This window comes from Ictidomys tridecemlineatus, chromosome 1 (assembly GCF_052094955.1).
Source record: "Ictidomys tridecemlineatus isolate mIctTri1 chromosome 1, mIctTri1.hap1, whole genome shotgun sequence".
NCBI classification, from domain to species: domain Eukaryota; kingdom Metazoa; phylum Chordata; class Mammalia; order Rodentia; family Sciuridae; genus Ictidomys; species Ictidomys tridecemlineatus.
This window is the reverse complement of record NC_135477.1, coordinates 55372518-55396406: the sequence shown is the minus strand read 5'-3', so window position 1 is coordinate 55396406 and position 23889 is coordinate 55372518. Positions and strand designations below refer to the sequence as shown.

Genomic DNA, 23889 nt, shown 5'->3' with positions numbered 1-23889 from the left:
AAATGGTTGGGGATATCATGTGAATCATAAGCACATGGATAGAATTTAAAATCAAAGCAGACTGAAATTATTCAATGAATGTGAATAAAATAAAGAATAGTAAACCAAGAATGGGTGGACAGAGAAGGGTGAAGTAGTCATGATACAAAGCCACATAACGGAGACTAAGAATCAGATATTGAGAACACATCACACAGAAGCCTTGAGTATTTGCAGCAAGTTATCCCAAAACAGGCCATCAGTTCCACGGAATGAATTGAGAGGTCAATCTAGATACAAAATGAATTGCTTGTTAAAAAAAAAATTCAATTCAGGCCTGGGCTTTAAATCCCAAAAGCAAAACCAGAAAAAAATGAAATTATATGATAAATTGGGATTTTAATAAAAGAGTACGGTGACACAGCAATTGGGTGGTGAGGATGAGCCTAAAGAAATTCCTAAGTCCAAAAGCCCATCACTATTTCTATTTTAATTAGTAGCTACATTTGGAGTATGATCTGGGTTTTTAATGGCATGGCTGAGATGGGAACTGCATTATTAATGTAGCATAGAGTTTTTTTTGTTTGTTTGTTTGTTTTAATTATCTGGTCAATCAGCAGAAAGCAAGCAGTTAAGTTCTCCAGCCTCAGGCTTCTGTTCATTTTCTTGCTGGAATTTCATTTTCATTTTTTATTCCTGTTGGATGACTAGGTAAAGGTAGAGTGGAAGAGCAACTGAAATCTATTCAGCCCTGCTCTGCTCAGCCTTGGGAGCTGAGGAATTCTCAGTTGATAGAACAGCTGCTTTCATCTCTTTGCCATCTTGTGATTTCGTGTTTTCTAGGTGCTTGTGTCAGTCATCGAAGTTGCTGAGGTACCAAGGTTGAAGTGGCTGCTGACCTGGGTTCTCATCTCCTTGATGTGGCCTTCTTTGGAGAGGAGGCCGCTGGGGATTCATGGTCCATAATGCTGATACAAGTTCTATTTCACGAGTCTACCTTGCTCTCCTGCACCCTGGTTGTCTGTACCCTCCAGCACTTCTCCATGAATAGGAGGGTTGGAATACTATGGTTGAGGCCCATAGAGCTTCTGCATGTAGTAAGGTGAGAAGTTTCTCCTGCTATAGGTTAGGTGTTATTGGGCCTGGCCTCTTGAAGCACTCTCCAATTGAAGCACTCTCAAAAAAAAAAAAGTTTTTTTCCTACTCTCACTATTCTGGTAATTCTGCAGGCAGTTTTATAAACTACATGAACAGGGTCTATAATGATTATGGTCTGCTGCATATTCACTGCCATGAGCTGGGACTCCACCAGGGTCTGTAACATCAGCTGTCTCCATTCCTTTTGTCCTACCCAAACATGAAGCTACACAGTCCATCTCCTGTTCTGTGAAGGTACTCTGGGATTCTTCTGAGTGACAATCTAGTATAAAAATACATCTTTCTTTATGTCATTCCTATTAAGGAAACCTTATCCATTTCTTACATTGAACGATTTTTACACTTTCCACATACCTTCCTTGCCATGTTCCTGCCAGCAGGTGCCTCCCTGAAGAATTTTTCTGAGCCCCCACACTCTGTGTTACTGTCCTGGTGCTGGGTTTGGTGTCACCAACACTAAGGACAGTGGTGGTGGCTGCAGGGTCTCAGCCTGATTACTCATGGTCACTCTGATAGTGACTGGGACTTGGTGCACAGTTGGGGCTACTCCTGGGTACAATGATAATTAGGCCAGTGGCTGCAGAGAGGTTTATGATAAAGATTGTCTGTGGTCCACTTTTATTCTTTCTTCTAAGCCCAAATTCCATGGATAACTTTTGGCTTCCCCCCCAAATTAATATTAATAGCTTGCTGTTAACTAGAAACCTTGCTGATAACATAAACAGTCAATGAATGTATATTGCATATGAATTTATGCAGTGAAAAATACATAAGAATTCTGAAAGGTCACTGTTACTGTGATAGCCAATTTACTAGAGGGACTGCCTCATGGAGATGATTAGTGTCCTATCGTGTTTTAAGTGAACACTGACAACACTTGAGCTTACCATAATAGCAATAGAAGGTGACACTGAAGTTATTCCAGTAATACCAGAGGTAGAATAGCTAATTTTATGCACTTATGGATTACATTTATTATTATTATTGTTATTATTATTAATATTTACATTTCCTCTCTCAGCTGAGAATGGCGCCAGATATGGTCTGTAAATTCTTTTTTTAATTTTAACTTTTATAATAGATTTGTGTGTATTTTCTGATAGTAAATAATAAAGTAGACTATTATCTACTTATATTTTTTGCATTTGTGATATACCTAACTGTGAATTTTTTTTCTATATTTCTGGGCCACATGGTTCATTATTTTTTCTTTTAAACCATGGAAAAATTCCAAGAAACAACAATAAAAATATCTAAGTAGAAGTGGACCTGCACCTTGGAGAGTTTAAACCCACATAGTTCAAAGGTGAACCTATATGCTAGTTATAGCTAATAGCAGAGTTCTCCAGCTAGTGAGGCCCACTGGGACAAGGTATCTTCCAAAGAAAGAAAGCACTTTTGACCTTCTGTGTTACAGCATTCTAATTTGCATCTAAAACTTCCAACCTGATCAGGTTAAAACTTTTATTGGTCAAATGATTGGGCAATTCACCTTTCTCATTGGTATGCATTTTGAGCCCTCTCATGTAAACAATATTAGTGACTGGATTCCAGGATTCCTCCTAAGGAAGAAATTCTCATTGTTTACAGAAGTTCTTTGATGAGAAATTAACATAGAAAATGATAACCCTAATGCCTGGATGGCTGCCAAAATATCATTGGAGAAAATGGTTGATAAGGAAATAAGAAAATGCACTCCAATTTGCTGCCTTATTTCTGTTTTCCCCTGGAAGAAGTGTAGTGTTGAGGAGATTAGAAAAGACAGTAGAAAAAGTGAGAGGAGACGGGGTTATGATAATGTGATTGGTTGCTATGCATGGATGAAGACAGCAACCATTGTGAACATGTGGATAAGCTGTATTTCAGGGAATAGACCTGTCTAAAAAAGTTTTTTTTTTCCTGTTTTCATTTTTCTCCATGCAATATATGTTGTAAATTGCAGGCAACCATTATGTGACTGACTTATTTTTAGGAGCCAATGAAGGCAAAGAAGCTGAGCATTTTACATGTGGGAAGATAGTTTAGAACAGGGTCAATCCAAATGACAGAAGCTGCTAAGAAGAAGAGAAGCAATCCCAAATGGTAATTCATAGAATTTGAATGCTGTCAAGCTACCACTGGGTATTATATATAATACATAGGACTGGGGAAAGGTGAAGAATTCAAGTTAACTTGATTTATCAGTAGCAAACAAAAGCTAATATATCCTGGCTCATATGTTAGATTTATAAGAAACTGTAACTGATACTCCCAGAGCAGTTTATTGTTGGCAAGAAACCCGTGGTAGTGCTCTTTTGGTAACAAAACACCTGAGATAATAGCTTATAAAGAATAACGGTTTGTTTTGGCTCACCATTTTGGAGGTTTCAGCCAGTTGACCCATTTGCTTTTGGGTCCATGGCATGGCAGTACATGGCAGTACATCATGGTGGGACCACATGGCAGAGGACACTGTTCACTTCCTGGCATCCAGAAAGCCTAAAAGAAAAAAGAGAAAGAAGAGGGGATAAGGTTGCCCTTCAAGGACACACCCTCAATGATGTAAGACCATTCATTCTGCTCCAACTCAATACAGGTTAATCATCCACATTCCACAAGGAAGGAACAGGGGCATAGTCAGTAGGAATTAAACTGAAGACAGACTGAAACTCAGCAGGACAAACATTAATTCTATTGCTCCATATCCAGGGGTTTGGACACACTGTAGCAGGATATGATCTCCCAAGGGTTTAGGCATCTCCTCTTATGGCTTTACTAGCTGCAGGATCTAATGCTGACACGCACTGCCTGGTCACCCCAATCTCCTATGAAACCTTTATGACCCCGAAACTATTGCATTCCTGCATATTTTAAAAACCAGCATGATGTGGGCAACAGCGAGGTCTACTGCAGTTGTGAGCTGTACAGGGACCTATTAGAACAACACCTGCAGCAAACCCATAAGTACCTGATGGTTAAACATGGGGAAACACATCCCAAGAAACAATTACCTGGAAGGCCCTGGTAAATGAATGTTGTACCCAGAGCTTAAAAGTCATTCTAGTGAGGGCTCAGAAGAACAAAATGCCAGTAGAAATGTGGACTGTAGAAGTACAGTGCGACATCTACCCCTTCTCTTTTTGCAGTGTTGGGGATTCAACCCAGGGCCTCACACCTGCTAGGCAAGTGCTTACCCACTGAGCTACATCCATGGACCCTGGGGTCTCTCCTCTTAAGTGAAAGTCTTTCAAGGAAAACTGCATTTTTATACCTTTAAGCCTGTGGGATGGGTGAGGCCATGCAGACTTCAGAAATGCCCTAAAGACATTTTTTCTATTGTCCTAGTACAAAGGGATTGTCTTATTTTTTTTTAAATTTTTGATATTAGAAATTGAACCCAGGGTTACTTTACCTCTGAACTATACCTTAAACCCTTTGTTTTGTTTGTTTGGAGACAAGATATTTCCAAGTATGGCCCCGACTTTGCAATCTGCCTGCCTCAGTCTCCAAAATCACTGGGATTACCAGTGTGTGCCACCACACACACAGCAACCTATTGCCTTTAAACACAGCCTCCCACAAAGTCTCAAGGCATGGAAAAAACGCAGCCAAAATTTTTTGCCAAGAGGTAACCAGAATGGCTTCTAGTCCCATTCCCAACAGAGTTATCTTTCCCATCTGCAAACCTGATCAGCATAATATTTTACAGTTCACAGTACTGGACATCCCTCAGGTTGGAGGCCATTTCCTAATACTGCTTCATCAAACCACTGTGGACATCTTCTTGGCCCATTAGCAGGACAAGCATCTTGGCAGTGATGGTGACAGTGAGTTGGAGGAGGTGGGGGCTCCATCAGTGCTCTTGGTATGAATCAGATCCATAGTAAATTTCCCATCCTGCAGCAGGGAGTCACAACCAGAACATTTCTGGTCCCCTAGCCCATTCACAAAAACACGTGACCAGTCTTTGCCAACCAGGACATCGACTTCAGCTGGCATGATGCTGATGAAGGTTTTCCCAGGTGACATCCCAGATGGAGGATGGGTCCTTGTAGCCCATGATTCTGACTTTGCTGCTGGGAATTTTCTGCTGCTGTTGAGTCCGTAGATTGGGTTTAGGCTACCCATGGTGCCAGGCAGGGAAAGGTGGAAAGCTCAGGACACAAGCCGCCATCTTGACCTCATCTCTGCTAACTATGCAGCAGCCCTCACACTGCTTCTAATGTCCACATTTCTATTGGCATTTTCTTCTTCTCAGACCTTAATAGAATGTCCTATTAAGCTATGATTATAGAATTCTAGGATGTTCCTAGCCTCTTTCTCCAATCTTTTCCAAACTCCTCCTGGAAACAAATTCCAAAGGCTTTGCCACATCATCTCAATATTGTCACAGCATGACACTACTTCTTGATATCAATTCTTTGTGTTTGGCCAGCTTTCTGTCACTGTAACAAATACCTGAGATAATCAACTTAAAAAAAAAGAGGGAAGGTTTTTTTTATGACTCGGTTTGAGTCAGTAGACCCATTACTTTTGGGCCTGTGGTCAAATGGTTCATCATGGTGGAAGCACATGGTAGAGGAAGCTGCTGATCTCACAGAACTCAGAAGTAAAAGAGAACAACAGCAAAAAAAAAATAGTATGGCATCCCCCAAATACTCGTCCCAGAGTTCTAACTTCTTCCACTAAGCTCCAATTCTTAAAGGTTTTACAATCTACCAATAGTGCCATGGGCTAGGGACACTTTACACATGGGCATTTGGGAACCGTTTCATAGCCAAACTAGAACAAAAACAAAGAATTAGAGAATGTTCCTGGGGTCTCCTTGTCCCATCCCAAGTGACAGGTGCATGACTTCAGGGTCCAATAACTTATCATGAAGTATGGAAGTGCTAGTTTTATAGTTTATAAGATACAATTTACATTATTTTTATTTGTTTTATTTATTTGATGAACTACTTAATATTAATTGAATGCATTCTATAATTCATTTGGTACAAGAAAAATGACCCCAAGAAATATACCAGAAAATATGTTGACATATAACATGTACGTTATAAAAATCACATCGTCAAAATGGAGCAGAGATATACTCATTGCCAAGTACTCATCATTCTTCTATTAGGCAAAAATATATTAGTTACAGTCTAGGGGTAGGCTGGTGGTTTAAGTTCCTAATTATAATTCTGGGGCTTATTGCCCGTAGCCAAATTTCTTCCTTTCTTCTTACTACTTTTATAAATATAATTTGGCAATGATATTCTTTGTCTTTTCAAATTGATGTCCTCTATGGTCCTAATACTTCTCAAATATTTTAAATTTAAATAATAATTATATAGCTTATTATTGTTGCTTTCATTAATATTTCTGTCTTCAAGAAACCTTCTACATGGTACTCTGTCCATAGTTCTTAATAATCAGTGCTTTTCCCCAGATATTATTGATAAAGAAAAAATTACTGATAAATACTTTGATTACAAAAAAATTTATCTGAGCTATTTGATCACCTGGACAAAGAAGAGCCTGCTTTTCATGGAGCAGTGTACTGCAAAGATTTGTCTCAGGAGGCTGTGTCCAAACTATTATATTATAGATGCTGTCCAATTGCAATCAGCTTCTTCCAGTTAAAGACCCACCTTAAACAATTTAAGACAAGACAAAGAAAAATCTTGTATATGCCATTTTCTGAAACTTCTAAAACACTGGACAAGGTCGTGTTCTTACATATGACAATAATTCTAATTGAGAACTTCTATGGATCAATGTTTTTCCACTAGTCCTTTTTAGGGAGTGGAATCATCAAACCTTAACAAGTTGTTTGCTCCTCTCTGCCTCAATTATTTGTGAACAAGAATCCTAATGTTTTTTCTTTAATAAGATAATTTTAGTAATATGCCTATGTGTTTCCAGAACATAGTGAGTACTCAGTAAATATTAAGAGTCAAGAAAGAGCACTAAGAATAATCCTGTTGGTTTTACAAAGATAAGCACAAAACAATAACATTTTAATGTTTGATGATGAAAATATTTCCACCCATATTTAATGTTTTCCCCCATATTTAACTGTAAATAATTTAAAACTATTTATTAACATGCTTTAATCTGCTTAAACTAGGCATGGAAACTTGATATTTTATTTTATGGTATACTAGATGCAATTTCCTCAGATAGGTGTCAGATTTATAAAAGAATAAGATACTAAAGGATATCTACCATCCTTGATGAGAAATGCCCCAGGAAAAGGACTGAATATTTCTTAGCCAGAAATATATGTACAAAAATCTGAAAACATGGATTTGGTTGGAGATCAGTAACATCCAAAGTATCAAAGAATAGAATAAGAAAGAGTAAGTGAAACTTAGTGAGAGGAAAAATATTCCTTTTCACTTGGTAAATTCCACCCATAAAATTAACTCAGCATTACTTTTCTATTAAACTCTTAAAATATGGCCATATTTTTATTCTTGCATTTAAAGTATTTTTCTTCACAGATTTATAAGACAAGCCTGACAAAATAATAAAGCTTACAACAAACAGGTGAGATTCCATCTGAGTTTGGATGTCTTAAACCAGAAGGCTGCTTTTTTGTTTCAATATGTGTTTTCACACATGTCCAAGTCAAAACCTCCATCCAGATTGTGAGCAAATGCGTTGCAGGCAACCTTAGCTGAAGTCATCTCACTTGTTAATTTCAAATTCAAAATAGAAAAATGCTTCATAAAGTGCTCATGCTGACCAATAGAGCAAACATTATTATTCCATAGTTGTGCTACTAAATTTACTACCTAATGCACCATATAATTTTCTGAAGCCCTTGATTTTTTATTTAATTTTTTTATTGCAAGTTACTTGAAAAACTTTGTAGAACCCTATAAAGCATATTACCTCCAATTGAACTTAAGCTCAAATACTGCCTTAATATGACAGGAATGTTAGCTTTTGTTGGAGATCTCCTACCATTTTATCAATTGCCTGAGGATAGAGAGGTATTTTTATTGATATCATAGCTACGACTCCTGATTTCCCTATTCTTTAACTTATTTAAAAATAGCAAAATTAAGAGGAATGTCATTGGGATTTTGATCAGAATTGCATTAAATCTGTATAGTGCTTTTGGAAGTATGGTCATTTTGATAATTTAATTCTGCTTATCCAAGAGAAAGGTAGACCTTTCCATCTTCTAAAGCCTTCTTTGATTTCTCTCTTTAGGGTTCTGTAATTTTCATTATATAGATCTTTCACCTCTTTCATTAAGATGATTCCAAAGGGTTTTTTTTTTTGAGGCTATTGTAAATGGGGTAGTTTTCCTCTGCTCCCTTCCTGAGGATTTGTCACTGGTATAGAGAAATGCCTTTGATTTATGGGTGTTGATTTCATATCCTGCTAATTTGCTGAATTCATTTACTAGTTCTACAAGTTTTCTGGTGGAACTTTTATGGTCTTCTAGGTATAGAATCCTATCATCAGCAAATAGTGCCAATTTGAGTTCTCCTTTTCCAATATGTGCCCCTTTAATTTCTTTCATGTAATTGCTCCGGCCAATGTTTCAAGAACTATGTTAAATAGAAGTGGTGAAAGAGGGCATCCCTGTCTTGTTCCAGTTTTTAAAGGGAATGCCTTCAATTTTTCTCCATTTAGAATGATGTTGGCCTGGGGCTTAGCATAGGTAGCCTTTATGATGTTGAGATATGTTCTTGTTATTCCTAGTTTTTCTAGTGTTTTGAACATAAAGGGGTGCTGTATTATGTCAAATGCTTTTTCTGCACTATTGCAATGATCATATGATTCTTTAAGTCTATTGATGTGATGAATTACATTTATTGATTTCTGTATGTTGAACCAAACTTGTGTCCCTAGGATAAATCCCTCTTGATCGTGCTGCATGATCTTTTTGATATGTTTTTGTATTCAATTTACCAGAATTTTATTGAGTATTTTTGCATCTATGTTCATAACAGATTTTGGTCTGAAGTTTTCTTTTTTTGATGTGTCTTTGCCTGGCTTTGGAATCAGAGTGATATTGACCTTATATAATGAGTTTGGAAGTGCTGCCTCTTTTTCTATTTCCTGAAATAAATTGAAGAGTATTGGTATTAGTTCTTCTTTAGAGGTCTTGTAGAACTTGGCTGTGTATCCATCTGGTCTGGGCTTTTCTCTTTTGGTAGACTTTTGATGGGGTCTGCTATTTCGTCACTTGAAATCGATCTGTTTAAATTGTGCTTATCATCCTGATTCAACTTGGGCAAATTATATGACACTAGAAATTTGTTGATGCCTTTGATAAATTAAAACTCTTTAGAGGGGACTAAATCTTATTTACTTAGTCTTCATTTTTTAAAAAATCATCTATACAAGCAGCTATATTGTACATGTCCACATTTGGACACAGGAAGGGACAAAGACTCTTCTCGTTCCAAAATAGTTTTATTAAAGTAAATAGAAAGTATGTGTAAAGTCACATTGGGATTTTGGATTTTGCATAATCAGACAATTTCACTCATTAATCCTTATCAAACTAGGAGTTATGATGTCAATGTAAATAGCATTAAATAAATAATAATTAGAATATACAAAAATAAGTAATTGGATCATGCAAAGATAGCAATGCTAACAAACTTTTATTTGATTATTTGTTTCCAACTCTCAACTACATGAGAAGAAACTCCTTCCATGTCTTTCACCTGATTTAGAGTCTTCTTTAACTAAGGTGAGTTCAAGTGAGTTCTGGATAGCAGGAAAGATGGAAAAGTCATTGTTTTTTGGTGACAATTCAGATAACCTACTTATAAACAAACACTGAGCTCTTGAGTATTATCTGTTTTAGGCAACCAGACAATTAAAATCTGCAACAGTGGTGGCCTTTCTTGCATGCCCAGAGGCCCAGAGTTTCACATTGACTACAGACTGGGAATGCTGCCATTTACTAGCTTCATTCTGTCTGGGAGTTGGGACTGTCACCAGCATCTTCCTCTAAAATGCTGAAAATTATGATGCCTTCGAGATGAACTCCAGTAAATCATAGCTTCTGGAAACTATTTTTTTTCCATCAGCCCTTGCAAATGTATGTATAAATCTAATATTTAATATTATGATTTCTCTGTGGAAAACCCTTCAATAACTCTCTAATCTTCTGCCACAGACCTAAATCTAAACATGGCCTGGATATCCTGCTTAGCCCTAACCTGTTCCCAGCATTTGCCACTTTTATATCTACTGAACTTTCCTCAGTTTCTCGAAAATTCTCCATGTGTAGGTTCATAATTTTTTTTATGTCCTGTGTTAGAGACTTCTTGCGTTAATGTGGGGAATAGAGAAGTTGATAGTATTTCTCTAATAAATAATTCATTGGCTAATTCTCCCATGAGCACAAATTTCCCCACACCTACATGAAACATGTAAAGATTTAATCAGTCAGTCAAGGAGGTTACAACAGTGCATAAATACTATTTCTTTTATTTTCTAAAACATATTTTAATTAAAAACAATTTAGAACACTTCAAGTGGGCTTATTATACCTTCACAGATTCAGGACCACTGATTGTGAATAATTTTTGAAATGAAATTATAATGAAACAGAAATAATATTAAGTAGAGTAGAAAAAGCAAATATTCTTTCCAATTACAATAAAGAAAATAATATACAAGTAATTTTAGTGACTATGTAAAAAGCAGTTCTTCATTTCTAGCACCAAACCTGTAGTCCTTTATTTTGTTATCTTGAGACAGATTCTGAATGCAGTGTATAGTTCAAAGAGCTCTCTATTTTTTTTTTGTATTTTAGACAATTTTAAAAATTTTCAGGCTTTAAAAATGTTGCAAAAATATTACAAAGAAACCTTTATTCCTGTTGGTTGATATCTTCAAGTGTTAAATGCATTTACAACCCCAGTGCAATTATCTAAACAAGGATATTAAAATGGGTTCAGTTGTATTAACTAAACTCTAGATATATTCCAACCTCAATAACTGTTCGTTAATGTTCTTTTGTTGATCCAGGATCTGATCCAGGATTCCACATTGATTTCATTGTCACATCTCATTATTCTCCTCCAATCTGTGCTAGTTCCTCACTCTTTTTTCATTTTTCATGGAAAGGCAAGAATGCCACAGAAGATATGTTGTACACTGTGATGTCAGTATATCATGTGAAGAGGTACTTGACAACAATATGCATCATTATTGGTGATGCTAACTTTAATTGTTTAGTTACAAGTATGTGTGCCAGGTTTCCTCATTGTAATGTTACTAGTTTTCTATCATGAATCAGTGTATTATAAGAAGACACTTGGAAACTGCAAATATCCTGTTTCTCAGCACATTTTTATCCACTCATTTGAAATACATTGATGACTCTTTCTTGCCTGAAACAATTATTACTGTGATATTTGCTGAAAAACATTTTTCTGATTTGCAACACTTACTATATTTACTGATTGGAACAGTTTTCTCTTTCCAATTCACTTATTTATATCATAATATCATAAACATTTAATTTATTCTATTTATATTAGGATAAAGTCATGGATATAAATTTGTGTTTATTTTATTTGACCACTGAGAGCCCCTGAAGTTGTAGCCTCTTGGCATATAGTTATCATTTTTTGAGAATTTCCTACTCTCTGTCAGTACACAATGTTCCAGGATCATCTTGTGTTCCCTGCCGCAGCAGCCTCTTCATTAGCCAAAAATATTTAGAACATACGATCCAGATACTAGATATTCTCATGTGTACTGATCTATGTTTTGCTCCTAGACTTTCTGAAAATATGCATATACACAGATATCTAAATCTATAGTGTATACAGAAAATATTTAAATGATAAATATATTTATATTAAAACAGAGCTCCAGGGATTCCACCTCCTGGGTCCCCTTCTTCCTCTGGGAGAAGTCTTTTCTGCTGTCCTTTAATAAACTTCTAATTTCTACTCTGAAAAAAAAAAAAACAGAGCTCCATACTGATACTTTTAATGCCAAACTAGTTCTACAAGCTTCTTTCCAGCCTTTTTTCTATGGGGGTCCTTTTAGATTTCTCTTTCCTTTTTTTATCACCACTTCACTGAAAGGAGAAATTGAACTTTCATTATCCACAAAGTATTTCCTTGTTTACTCGATGCTGGAATAATTGAAACTTCATATAGAACACTTTAAAAATTGATAATGTATATGACTGTAAAAAGCAAGTTCACTGAGAACTGTACTTTTGTATATTTCCTTTTGTATTCAATAAAAATGCTATTTTTAACATTACTTAAATGAGATCTTCTCTGTCCAAACTGAATCTATATCATTGTGTCATTTACTTGTAAAACAGTCAGGTTCACTTGCATATAGAATCTAGAAGAAGAGAAAGAAACAAAACAGAAGAAAATTAGAAATATTTTTTTGAAATTTTTCCAAATTAATGAAAGATACCAAACCATATATTAAAGACACACAGAAATCTCTAGGACAAATATAAAACAAACAAAATAATAGTAATAAAATGAAATAAAAAACACAGCTAGATATGCCTATTCAAACTGTTGAAAACTGAAACAGACAATTTCAAAAGCAGCCAGAAAAAGTACATTATATACAAAGCAAAATGATAATGATAATAATAATAGTAATAACAATAGCTATAGTAGATTGGTAATGAAATTACTCAAGTCAGAAGAAAATTAAGTAAAACTTTAAAGTTAGGGAAACAAAGTATTCTATACCAATTGAAAAATACTTCCCCAAAATGTCTTTTTTTGTAAATACAAAAAAAAAATCAGCAAATCTCTAATAAAAAATGTTAAAGGAAGTTTTCTTCAGGAGAAATTAACATGATAATTAAGTGACTTAGATCTATACAAAGAAATAAAGATGATAAGAATCTCATAAATGAAGATTTTATTTTTTTCTTTGTAATTATTTACTGTCATTTTTTATCCTTGTGAATATCCCTTGTCCTGAAACCTCTTTGCCTTATATTAGCATAAAAGGCAATTTTTAAGGAAGACATTCAATTCCTAAATAAAACTAAAAGCAGAATTTCCAAGTACATGAAGGGAAAATTGATAGGACTAATGGGAGAAATATGCAAACCTGCATTTATAGTTGGAGATTTCAGTATTCTTTTCTCAGAAAATTGGTAAGGCTCCCATGATCTAACTACCCAACATGACCTAATTGTGATTTTTAAAAACCTTCACACAACAAGAACAATCGTTCTTTTAGTGAGCATGGAATTTTCACCAAGAAACACAAAATATAATAAATTTGAAAGAATTGAAATAATACAATGTTTGTTCTTAAGCAATAGCAAAAGTCATAAATAAATCAAGTAACAGAGAATTAACATGGAAAAAACTTCAGTTGTTTGGGAATGAAGTAATAGAGTTAACCTTGGGGTACAGCTCAGTAGTAGAGCACTAATCTAGCATGTAGAGGTTCAACCTCAAGAACTGAAAAAAAAAAAAGTGTCTGATTTAGGTTGGGTGTCATGGAACACACATAGCCACTTAGGAGACTGAGGCTGAAGGATCTCAAGTTTAAGGCCAGGCTTGACTATAGTGAGACTGTCTCAAAAAAAGAAAAAAAGAAAAAATCAGGGCTGAGCATGAAGAACAGTGTTAGAACATCACTAGGGTTACATCATCAAATGCCAAACTTTTAAAAAGGGGGAAAAATCACGATGGATATTAGAAACACATTCTGAGTCAAATTTAAGTAAATGCATCACATACCAAAATGTATGTGGGGTAACTAAATCAGTGCTTATAGAAAAATTTATAGCTTTAAAACCTTATATTAAAAGAAAATATAACTGAAGCTACTGCTTTAAAAAAAGAAAAAAAAAATAGAAGTCGGATATGTAGGCTGTCTTTACCTATTTCAATTTACATTTCCTCTTTCATTGGAGTGTTTTTAAATAGAGATTAGGGGTGTTTGAAATTTCCATATGGAAAGACTTTTCTGATTTATATTTTTGCATGCAAGTTTTAGTTTTATTGGACCATATTCATACACTGTTTCTAATATTTGATATTATAGAACTTACTGATGGTTTCTTTGTGCTCTAATACACAATCAATTCTTGTGTTTTGTAGACACTTAAAAATGTGTATTTTCTTATTAAAGTGTAACATTTAGCATATATCCACAAAAACTACCTTGTTGTATTGTTTGGCCTACGAGGAATGTCTTGAGAATAGCATATTAACATCTTGATTAAGCATGTCTCCTTGCATCTGCTGAAGCTTTTGCTTTAAAGAAATAGTTACTATATTATTTAGTGCATGGATGATCACAGTCTTGGATTTGCTGGGAGCTGACTTTTAGCATTAAGATGTGATTGTGTCTTTCTTAGTCAAGAATAATGTCTTTGGCTTGTATTCAACTTTGTTATTAAGACAGTAGTCTTTCTCTTTTGTTTCCATTTTGCCTGGCATACATTTATTCTTTATGTCTAATCTACTTAAATCACTTCCTTTTAGGAATGTCTCTTGCACACACCACGTAGTTGGATCTTGTGTATGAGTTTTTTTTTAATATTCAGTAAGTTAAGCTCTTTAATTTTTACTAATATAACTTACATAATTGTTCTGGATGCTGTTGTATTTAAAAACAAACTTTATCAGGTTAATTTGCTAAATTTATTTTTGATATATATTTCAGACTCTTTAGTTTGGGGAGATATTTTGGATGCCTTAGAAAATTTTATATAATGTTACCTATTTTCTTAAACCATTTTAAAGTCCTCAGTTCCTTGCTTACTTTAAATAACATTTTACTATCTATTGTGTAATTTCCTCTAATTGCCCAGATGACAGTTCACATATTTACTCTATTTTCTTTTTTCTCTTCATCTCTCCTTCAATTTTTATTTAAAGGAGGTGACAGGGGTTGAACCTAGGGCTTTATCATGCTAGTCAAGTACCCTACCTTTGAGCTTATCCACAGATTTCTGCCATTTTTAATTGCATGAAATGTATTTTGCTACAACAAATTTGTGTATTAGCTATCGATATTGATTCTGGAGCAAGTTCACAGGAATCTGCATTTCTGATGAGTCCCCATTGATAATGTTACTACTGCTTAGGGAACCACATATTGAGAACCACTGCTCTATAGAAACATATTTTGTTCTCTTTATCTTCAAGAAAGAAGCAAGGTGGTAATTGGAGATATGAGTATTGATGAGGACATTCCTGTGACATCTAACAATGTTCGTTAAGAGTTCTCTGTGATTACAGGCAGGAATTTTAAATTAAACCAGAAGAAAACTCCAAAACCTGTCAAGTCATTTTACAACACAAGTCATACATTCACAGACTTTTCTATTATGTATCCTGATTTATATCTACCATGTTCAGTGTAACTCACCAGAGATTATACAATGAACCCCAAGGATATAATGAATAAAAACTCAAATTTGAACAATATTAACTTTACACTATTAAATCCCCAAGAAGAAATTATGTTAGAAAAGAAAATATCCTGAAAGTTCAAATATATTAAAAACGAAGAATCTTCCCTATTCATTTTGTGTTTTATTTTGTTATTCAGAGGTATTTTGACAGATAGGGGCTGATTTTCTTGTTCTGTTCTTCTTATTATCTTTCTAGAAGAATATATAAAATTTTATTAAATTCTCTAAATTTGAAGTAGTCCAACTCCAATCCAAATCTGGCTTATCTTCCTTTTCATGGGTTCTATTAAAGGAAAATATTACAGGAGGGTAAAAATATGATCCCCATGTAGATATAAAATGAACACATGTAAAAGACTTTATTCACTTGTAGTAAGTAACCAGGCAATTAGCATCTAACCTTGGCTTCCTATTTTGTTCTTCAGATGCTACCCTGCAGCAACTTGTTGTGAGACATAGAAAAATAACAACTTTTGAATCTGCCAAAAATATAAATCATTCTAGCAAATTCTTATCACCTTTTATCCCATGAAATTTGATTTCTTTCTCATTCTCCATCTCCCATTGTCTTACTTAATAATTTATTTAAGTTACCCAGGCCATCTACTCATAGTAAGTCTATTATTTTAAAATACATTTAATAATTATAAAAGTACTAGCAAATGATCTTCCAGGTCTTCCTCGTTTAATTTTTTTTCAAATATTGAACTATCTTTGTGTGCATTTAATCCTTAAGGAGCTTTTTCTCACTTGCCCTTAGAGTTGATTCCTGAGTAATAGCTTAAAGAGAACTCCTGTGTATAGATTTTGAAGTCTTAGGGCTTATGAAGGCAGCAATCAATTTGGTAACTGAATTTCTCTCTTTTTATGTTTTGTCAGATTTTTTAAGCTCTAGAGACCAATAGCAACCAAAACCAGCTCAGTTATCTCTTCATAGTTTCATCTACAAAGTAAACCTCCTTTTCCCATTCTATAGATTATAGCCTGATCTTTAAGATCTCCTCTTTCTCAAAATAAAATCACTTTTTTTTTTCCCAGACGCAAACATGTGTCCTGCTTCAATTTTCTTTCATTTTTCCATGGTTCCCGTTTGGACTAAAGATCTTTTGGACTCTTAATTTACCATTCATTATTCTCTAGACAAACTTGACATCTAGAAGATCCAAGTTTAAGTCTTTTTAATTTACCCCTTAGATTTTGTTATTTAGACTTATATTGAACTTTTTGTTTCCCTCAATAGAACACCATGGTATACTTCTGCATAATAAGGATTCCTATTTATTTTATCTTTTTATTAATGAGATTTTCTATTTTCATATAATTAACCTACTGTCTGTCTGAATTACACAACTATAATCAAAGCTCATAAAATAAACAGAACAAGATTTAGACTTTCTGTGTGTGATTGGATATAATCATCTGCATCCTGGTGAGGATACAATAAAAGGGGAGAGTACAGAACAAATAAATCAAACTTATTTAAGCCAAATAGACTTTAACAACCTATGTAATGAAGTTCTCCTTGCTCTAAGGAAAAGCTTACTGGAAATTAACAATAAAATGTCATGAAGACCTAGTATTTAAAATTTCCTATGCTTACATTCAGTATGAGAGGGCATGGAATATTCAGTCCATGCCTTCCTTGGTCAAGGTCTTAAAAACCAATTGGAGCAATTGCTCTTACAACCTAATTTCCTATTTAGTATACTAATCATTCCCAAATTGTTGTGCTATTTCATTAAGCATTTTTTTGCTAATTTATTAATATTTTGCACTAGTAAAGGAAGACAGAAAAGATAGCTTATCACACATTTTTCACTTGTTAGGAATTATAACCAATAAAACTGGGCCTGGGATATATGAATGGATATAAATTGTGGACTTTTGTGTTACTATAGCTAATTGCTCAGGCAAGTAACTGATATTTCATTTCTCTGAAATAGCAGGGTCATCTGATAAAGTTCAATTGGATAACAAAGCTTACATCAATGATCAAAGTGAGTGTCTCTCTCCATCTCCTCATATTTAGAACCTGGTAACTACTAGTGGAAAAAAAATGCATCTGCAGAGATATTAGTGTTGATGACTCAAAGGGTCATAGCCCTACTGCACACACATAAATGCTGGCAGGAGAGGGAGCATAAAAGAGAGGAAGATAGGCACACACACTGTCTTCTTACTGCAGTGACCCCTAGCTGCTAGCATAAATGGCAGATGCTCAATAATAATAGTAAATCTCTTCTCTCCCTGAAGAGAAGTGAGTTAATTAGATAGAAAGACTCAAAAGTCTTTACTGCTATAGCCTACTCTTGTAGAGAAGAGGGGAACATCACATTCTAAAGGAAACATGAGGATGACATAGACAGATTGGTCAGTTCCAGTGCTTAGAATCAAGGATTGGTGGACTCAAAGCTTCCCAGCGAACATATGCAATTAGTAAATTGCCAAGAAAAAGTGGAAACAAAGAAAATTTATTGTATACAAAAGAAAATTTCAATAACATTTTCAAAATAGATGTCAAAGAGAACAATGGGATGAAAATGCATTAATGTAATAAAAACAGCATGGGGATAAAGAAGATACAGACCAAACTACCACAGGGTTATATTTGGACAAGAAAAATAAACGGAAGAAAAACTAGAAATGGAGATCAGGTGGTAAGGGCTACAGAGAATGAGGGAATGGAGATAGAGAAAGCAAATCGTCCCCTTGAACATTTTGTAGGGTAATGGAATGAGGACCATTGTAAAGGTTTTCATTAGATGGGACAGGATTACACATGATTACAATATTAGAAGGTCAAGTAGGAAGGGGAAATTATCAAGAACCTACAGAAAAGAAGAACCAGGTGCCCAGTGAGAAGAGGCATCTTAGTTTGTTTCTGAAGATTTATCTGATAAGAACATCTATGAAGCTCCCCAACATTTGGTGCTGAAAATTAAGGCAATTTATTTCTGAAATAAAGAGGTCACAAAGGAATGGTATCTAAACACAGAGAGGATATTTTAAGCTCTAGAGAGGATGAGTGCAGACCTTTAAAACCAAACCTGGAGGGAAGGATAGGAAGATAGATTTAGAGATTTAGTTCTCAATCTTCAGCACACATGAGAATAATCGGTAAAGATTTAAAAAATTCTGTTACTCAGGGCCCATTTTTGACCAACTGCATAAAAACTTGTGGGAATAGGGAACAGATGTGAATGAGAAATTTCAAGGTTATCCAAATAATTCCAATAAGTAGCCAGGATTATGAAGCACTGGTATACAGCACATTTTCTATGGAACACTAGGCCTAAAATATGCTACTTGAAATGGTTTAGATGTTCAAATTATTTGGGAAATTTTTTTTCCCTCTGTATTTTCTTTCTGATTTAAAATGTAAGTAGATGTTTAAAGAATACAAGAAATCCCATGGCTAAAATTAATTATTTTCCACATCATAAATTCAGTACTTTTCTTCACTTATACCCCACTCTAAAGTGAGTTTAATAAATCTCACTTTAGAACTTTTTGTTCCAGGAACAAAAATGAGTTCATTAGAAGGCTGGATGCAGTAGACCACACCTATAATCCTCGAAAGGCTGAGGCAGGAAGATTGCAAGTTTGAGGCCTGCCTGGGAAACTTAGTGAGACACTATCTTTAAATGAAGAATGAAAAGGGCTGAGGACAAAGATAGAGTACCCCTGGGTTCAATCCCCAGCACCACAAACATATATTTAAAGAAAAGAGCTTCGAGTATAGTTAAAGATAAGATTATGCTTGGACATTTGTAGGAGAAATTAATTCTAACTCATTGATGTAAGAGAAAAGGCAGGTAGAAAATATCATGTACTAAACAAGTATGTGATGAACGAAATTATGGGTATGAATTTTAGGGGAAATGTCTCAAATAGTAGGTAACATAGTTCCCCATTGTTGCAGTTTGAAACTGGAATATCCTCAAAAGCTCATGTGTTGAAAGCATGGTCCCCAAAGCAGCAAGGTTCAGAGGTATAGGTTTTAGGCAATGATTGGATCTTGGAGGCTCTGACATTTGGTGCTGAATTGGTGGATTAATTCATCATATCCATTGTTAACTGACTGGATTAATTGAGAGATAGGACCTAGTTGGAGGAAGTAGGTCACTGGGAGCATGCCCTGGCAGGGGCTTATGCCTCCCAGTCACTGTGCCACTTATCTCTCCCTTCCTCTCCCTCTTTCCTTCCTGGCTGCCATGATCTGAGCATCTTTCCTCTTCCACGTCCTTTCACCATGATGTTTGGCCTCACCTCAAGCCCAAAGAAATAGATTTGGATGAGGATGGACTGAGAATTCTAAAACCAGAAGCCAAAATATACTTCCTCCTCTAAGGCATTCTTGCCAGGTATTTTTGTCACAGGGATGAAAACCTGTCAATTACACTCATGACCAATGCTTTCCCTTCCTCTGATTTCAGTTACCCATGGTCAAGCACAAACTGAAAGTGTGGTTCAGTCCAATCAGATACTTTGAGAAAGAGAGAGACCACAGTCCCAGAGCTTTTATTAAAGAATCTGTTATAACAGTTCTGTTTCATCAGGAGTATTGTTGTTAATCTCTGTGACTATTTATAAATTAAACTTTATACATTATAGGTGTATAAGAAAAAAAATAAGAGCCTATGGAGTTCAGAATTCTCTGTGGTTTCAAGTATCGTCTGGGGCTCTCGGAATATATCTTCTGAGAATGAGGATGACAACTATATGGGGAGTATGATAAGACACCATAATAAAGAAAGGACACTGTGTACAAGAGTTCTGCTCTTAGCCTTACTGCAGCGTAGCAACGCTTCATGAAATAAGACTACATAGTGACAGTATGTCCCATCCAACATTGCCCTGGAAAGTAGTGTATTCTAACCCATTCTCTCCATGCTGGTGGTTACAGATATGACAGCTATCTCCTTTATCTGAGCTAGCAGGTACAGTTACCTGGAGTATAGAACATAATCATGGGGCTCTGGGTTTGTTTTAATTTACTTTTTAATTAACACTGAAGTCTAAGGAAGGAAAAAACCTAAATTAGTCTATTTTTTATTATGGCAGCACAGAACTAGATAAAAATAAACCAGATTCCTAGATTTTAGAATCTAATGTGTAAGTAAAATATTTTCAACAAATGTACTAAAGGTAAGCACTGAGCATGCTGTGCAGAGGGTCAAACACCAAGGCCATGGTTAATTCTCACTATGCCACTTCAATAGAGTTTGAAGAAACAGACTTTCTTTCCCAAATTTACCCAGGAAAACTCACTTCACTATTCACTAGGCCAACTTAATAAGATCTTAATAGCATCTTTTCAGTAGCCATCATTTTCATAAGCCTGGAATGAAACATTATTAGCCACAGTAACTCACATTTCTTCAACTGTTTCCCACAAAACTACCTTAAAGAAGGACACAAGTTGAAAGGTCACCAGTACTGGAAAACTGCCATAAGTGATCATCCACCAGAAATAATTTCTTTGAAATCTTGTTATAACTTTTAAATGCTATAATTCAATGCTGTTCATAATGGAGTCTCCATCATTTTAATATAAAAATAATATTGCAAATTGTTACAAGTACCTTACGTAAAGTTTTCTGCCAACCTAGAAAATCACAAATGATTTTCAATTCTTTTAATCAAAATGGATCTTAGAGATCTTCTTTATATATTGAGTGAATTTCGAAAAAGTTAAGTAATTTGGTAAATGTCACACAATTAATTGACATTAAATTAAGAACAGAAGTCTTAAGGATAAAAAAAGTACTTTAAGTTTTACTTAAAATATACAGGCTTAAATTTAATTAGATATGCATATAAACATATAAGAAAAACAAAATTATGAGATTATTATTCATTTGTTATGTAATAACTACAGAGAAGCTACTTGCTGTATTTTTAAACTTTGCCCATTAGAGAATGTTAGGGACATAGAGTCAATGATTCGTAAAAGGATACAGGATGCGGCTGTCCTTATTTTATGCAGTGTGAAATGACACAGGAACATTCAAAACAAAATTTACCCAGCTTCATTGACAGTGCTTTCAAGCCACACTTTATTTATATCCTGTTCAAGCACTGAAGTCCAGGAAAGTAATTCAATGATTATATTTCTTGAAGTTTCAGCACTAAAAACAAAATACTAAAACAAAACTAAGCATATGCACTTGTGATTTACTCACTAGGCATTTTCCTAGAAGAAGTTAAAGCTATTTCTTTGATAATGAAATTTTATACCTCCCAAACAATTTTACAAAGCTCAGAAACATAATAACGTCCTCAATAGGGCAATTTTCATGGGTTCTCCATCCAAGAATTGTTCATTAACAAAAATTCTTAAAGCTGGTGTCGAAAGATGTTTTCAATGACAGGGTAAGTACTCTCAACTTTTTTTCTCAGGGACAGGCTCGGAGTTAGAATTTTGTGCTTATTCAGATATTGAATTCTCATCATGTATTGAGTGCCCATTTGTAAAGACTTAAGCAGAAAGGAAATGCATTATCATCATCTTAAACATTGCTCTTTGGTACACTGAGGAATCCACTTGTTAGTGGTTTCAGCTTCCTTAAGGGCTCAGTGTTTATCACTATGTAAAGGCAAAAGTGATTGTGCTAAAGTGGTGCTAGAGAAACTGTTTTCTCAATGGGAAATAAGGTTCAGGGTCCCCATTAACTTTTTTAAACCTCAGCTGATTCATATATAAAGTGAAAATTACAGTATGTGTCACGTCACTGAATGATTTTGTGATAAGTAATCAAGATATGCATATAAAATAATTTTAAAACTATGATGCAATTTTCAAATGTAAGGCACTTTTCAAAGCATTATTTGCATGACCGTTTGGTATTTCTAGTTGCTATGAATCTTGATCATAGAGAAATAAAAAAATATGAGAAAATTTGAATAAAATTATTTCATGAAGTTAATGCACCAGGATCCCTAAAAATAATATAAATGAAGGATTTTTCTAAGAAAGAAAATGATAAATAATAAGAAAATGGTACATAAATAGCCATTCCTGTAAGCCATGGCCATTGCTATAATCCCCACCCCCAAGAGCAGTTGCTATCTTTTCTCACCCCTGTAAATCATTTCAGTTCAATATTTTAAAATCCTCATAGAATAGACCAACACATTTATTTATGAATAATTCTTAAATAGTTCACTTGGAAACTTTTCACATCAAACCAAAATTTTCTTTAATTCTAGCATGAGAGTAAACACAGTTTTTCATAACAATCCTCTTACACCTAACTACTAGAAACTATGCAAATTCTTATAGCAGAAGAAGCTTTTATTTTTAACTATTTATTTTTTTTTACAAAATTCTTATAGAATTTTGCAGTTGTGCATACTCAAATGTGAGAGTTTTTATACTTGAAACAAATGTCATTTTTAATTATTTGAATTTACAAAACAGGGTATTTTCAGTCTCATTTTCCCCACATTTTTGGAGTCCTTTCCAAGAAAACATTGGTAAAAATTAAAAGCAATTATATTTGTTTAGGCTTTTCTATACTGTAGTGATTTAGAGCCTATCTCAAGGAGATGACAAAAGGAATCTGGAGGAGAAATATGGGATGTTTAGTGCTGAGAGCCTCCTGGAGGATGGAGAGCCCTGTGGCCACACAAGGTACAATAGTGGCCTAGAGAAAAGATCAAGCTACTGGGTTATGAGATTATGTCCTTTTATTCATTTTTACCTGCAAGCATCAGTGATAGAGAGGGGGGTCTCGGCAATAATTCAAGTGAAATTGTGATGTTACTGAGAATAAGGATAAAATAATACATCTCATTTGGGGTGTGATTCAGGGCTCTAGATTTCCCAATTGGCATAGAAAATGTGTCAAATATATCAGACATGATATATTTATCATTATGTCCAATATGTTATATAAAATATGTCCCAATTGACATATAAAATCTGTTTCTTAGGGATGGGTTCATTACCTTCTCAAGAGTTAGCACAGATATGAAGACAAAGGGAGTAGCTAATGTGACTTATTATTCATTCTGTTCCATCATAGCAACTATTTAAAAACTCAGTAATGAACTTTTATTTCAGGGTCAGCTTGAAATTTGTTATGGTTTGAATATGAGGTGTCCCCCAGAAGTTCCTGTGTTAATGCAGGAATATTCAGAGATGAAATTATTGCATTGAGATCTGTAATCTAATTAGTCCATCCTAGTTTGAATGAACTGACTGGGTGGTGACTGTAGGCAGGTACCAAGTCACTGAAGGTGGTTCATTGGGGGGAACGCCATGAAAAGGTGTATCTTCCCTATGGCCCCTTCCTCGTTCTCTCTCTCCTGCTCTGTTTTTGACCTCCTCATGAACTGAGCAGCTTTTCTCTACTGAGTCCTTCCCG

The 23889-nt window shown here is 34.8% G+C and overlaps 1 pseudogene; it reads right to left on the bottom strand.

The window, feature by feature from the left end:
* Positions 1-720: 720 nt before the first annotated feature.
* Positions 721-5244, bottom strand: LOC144366939 (Y-box-binding protein 1-like; annotated as a pseudogene).
* Positions 5245-23889: the final 18645 nt, after the last annotated feature.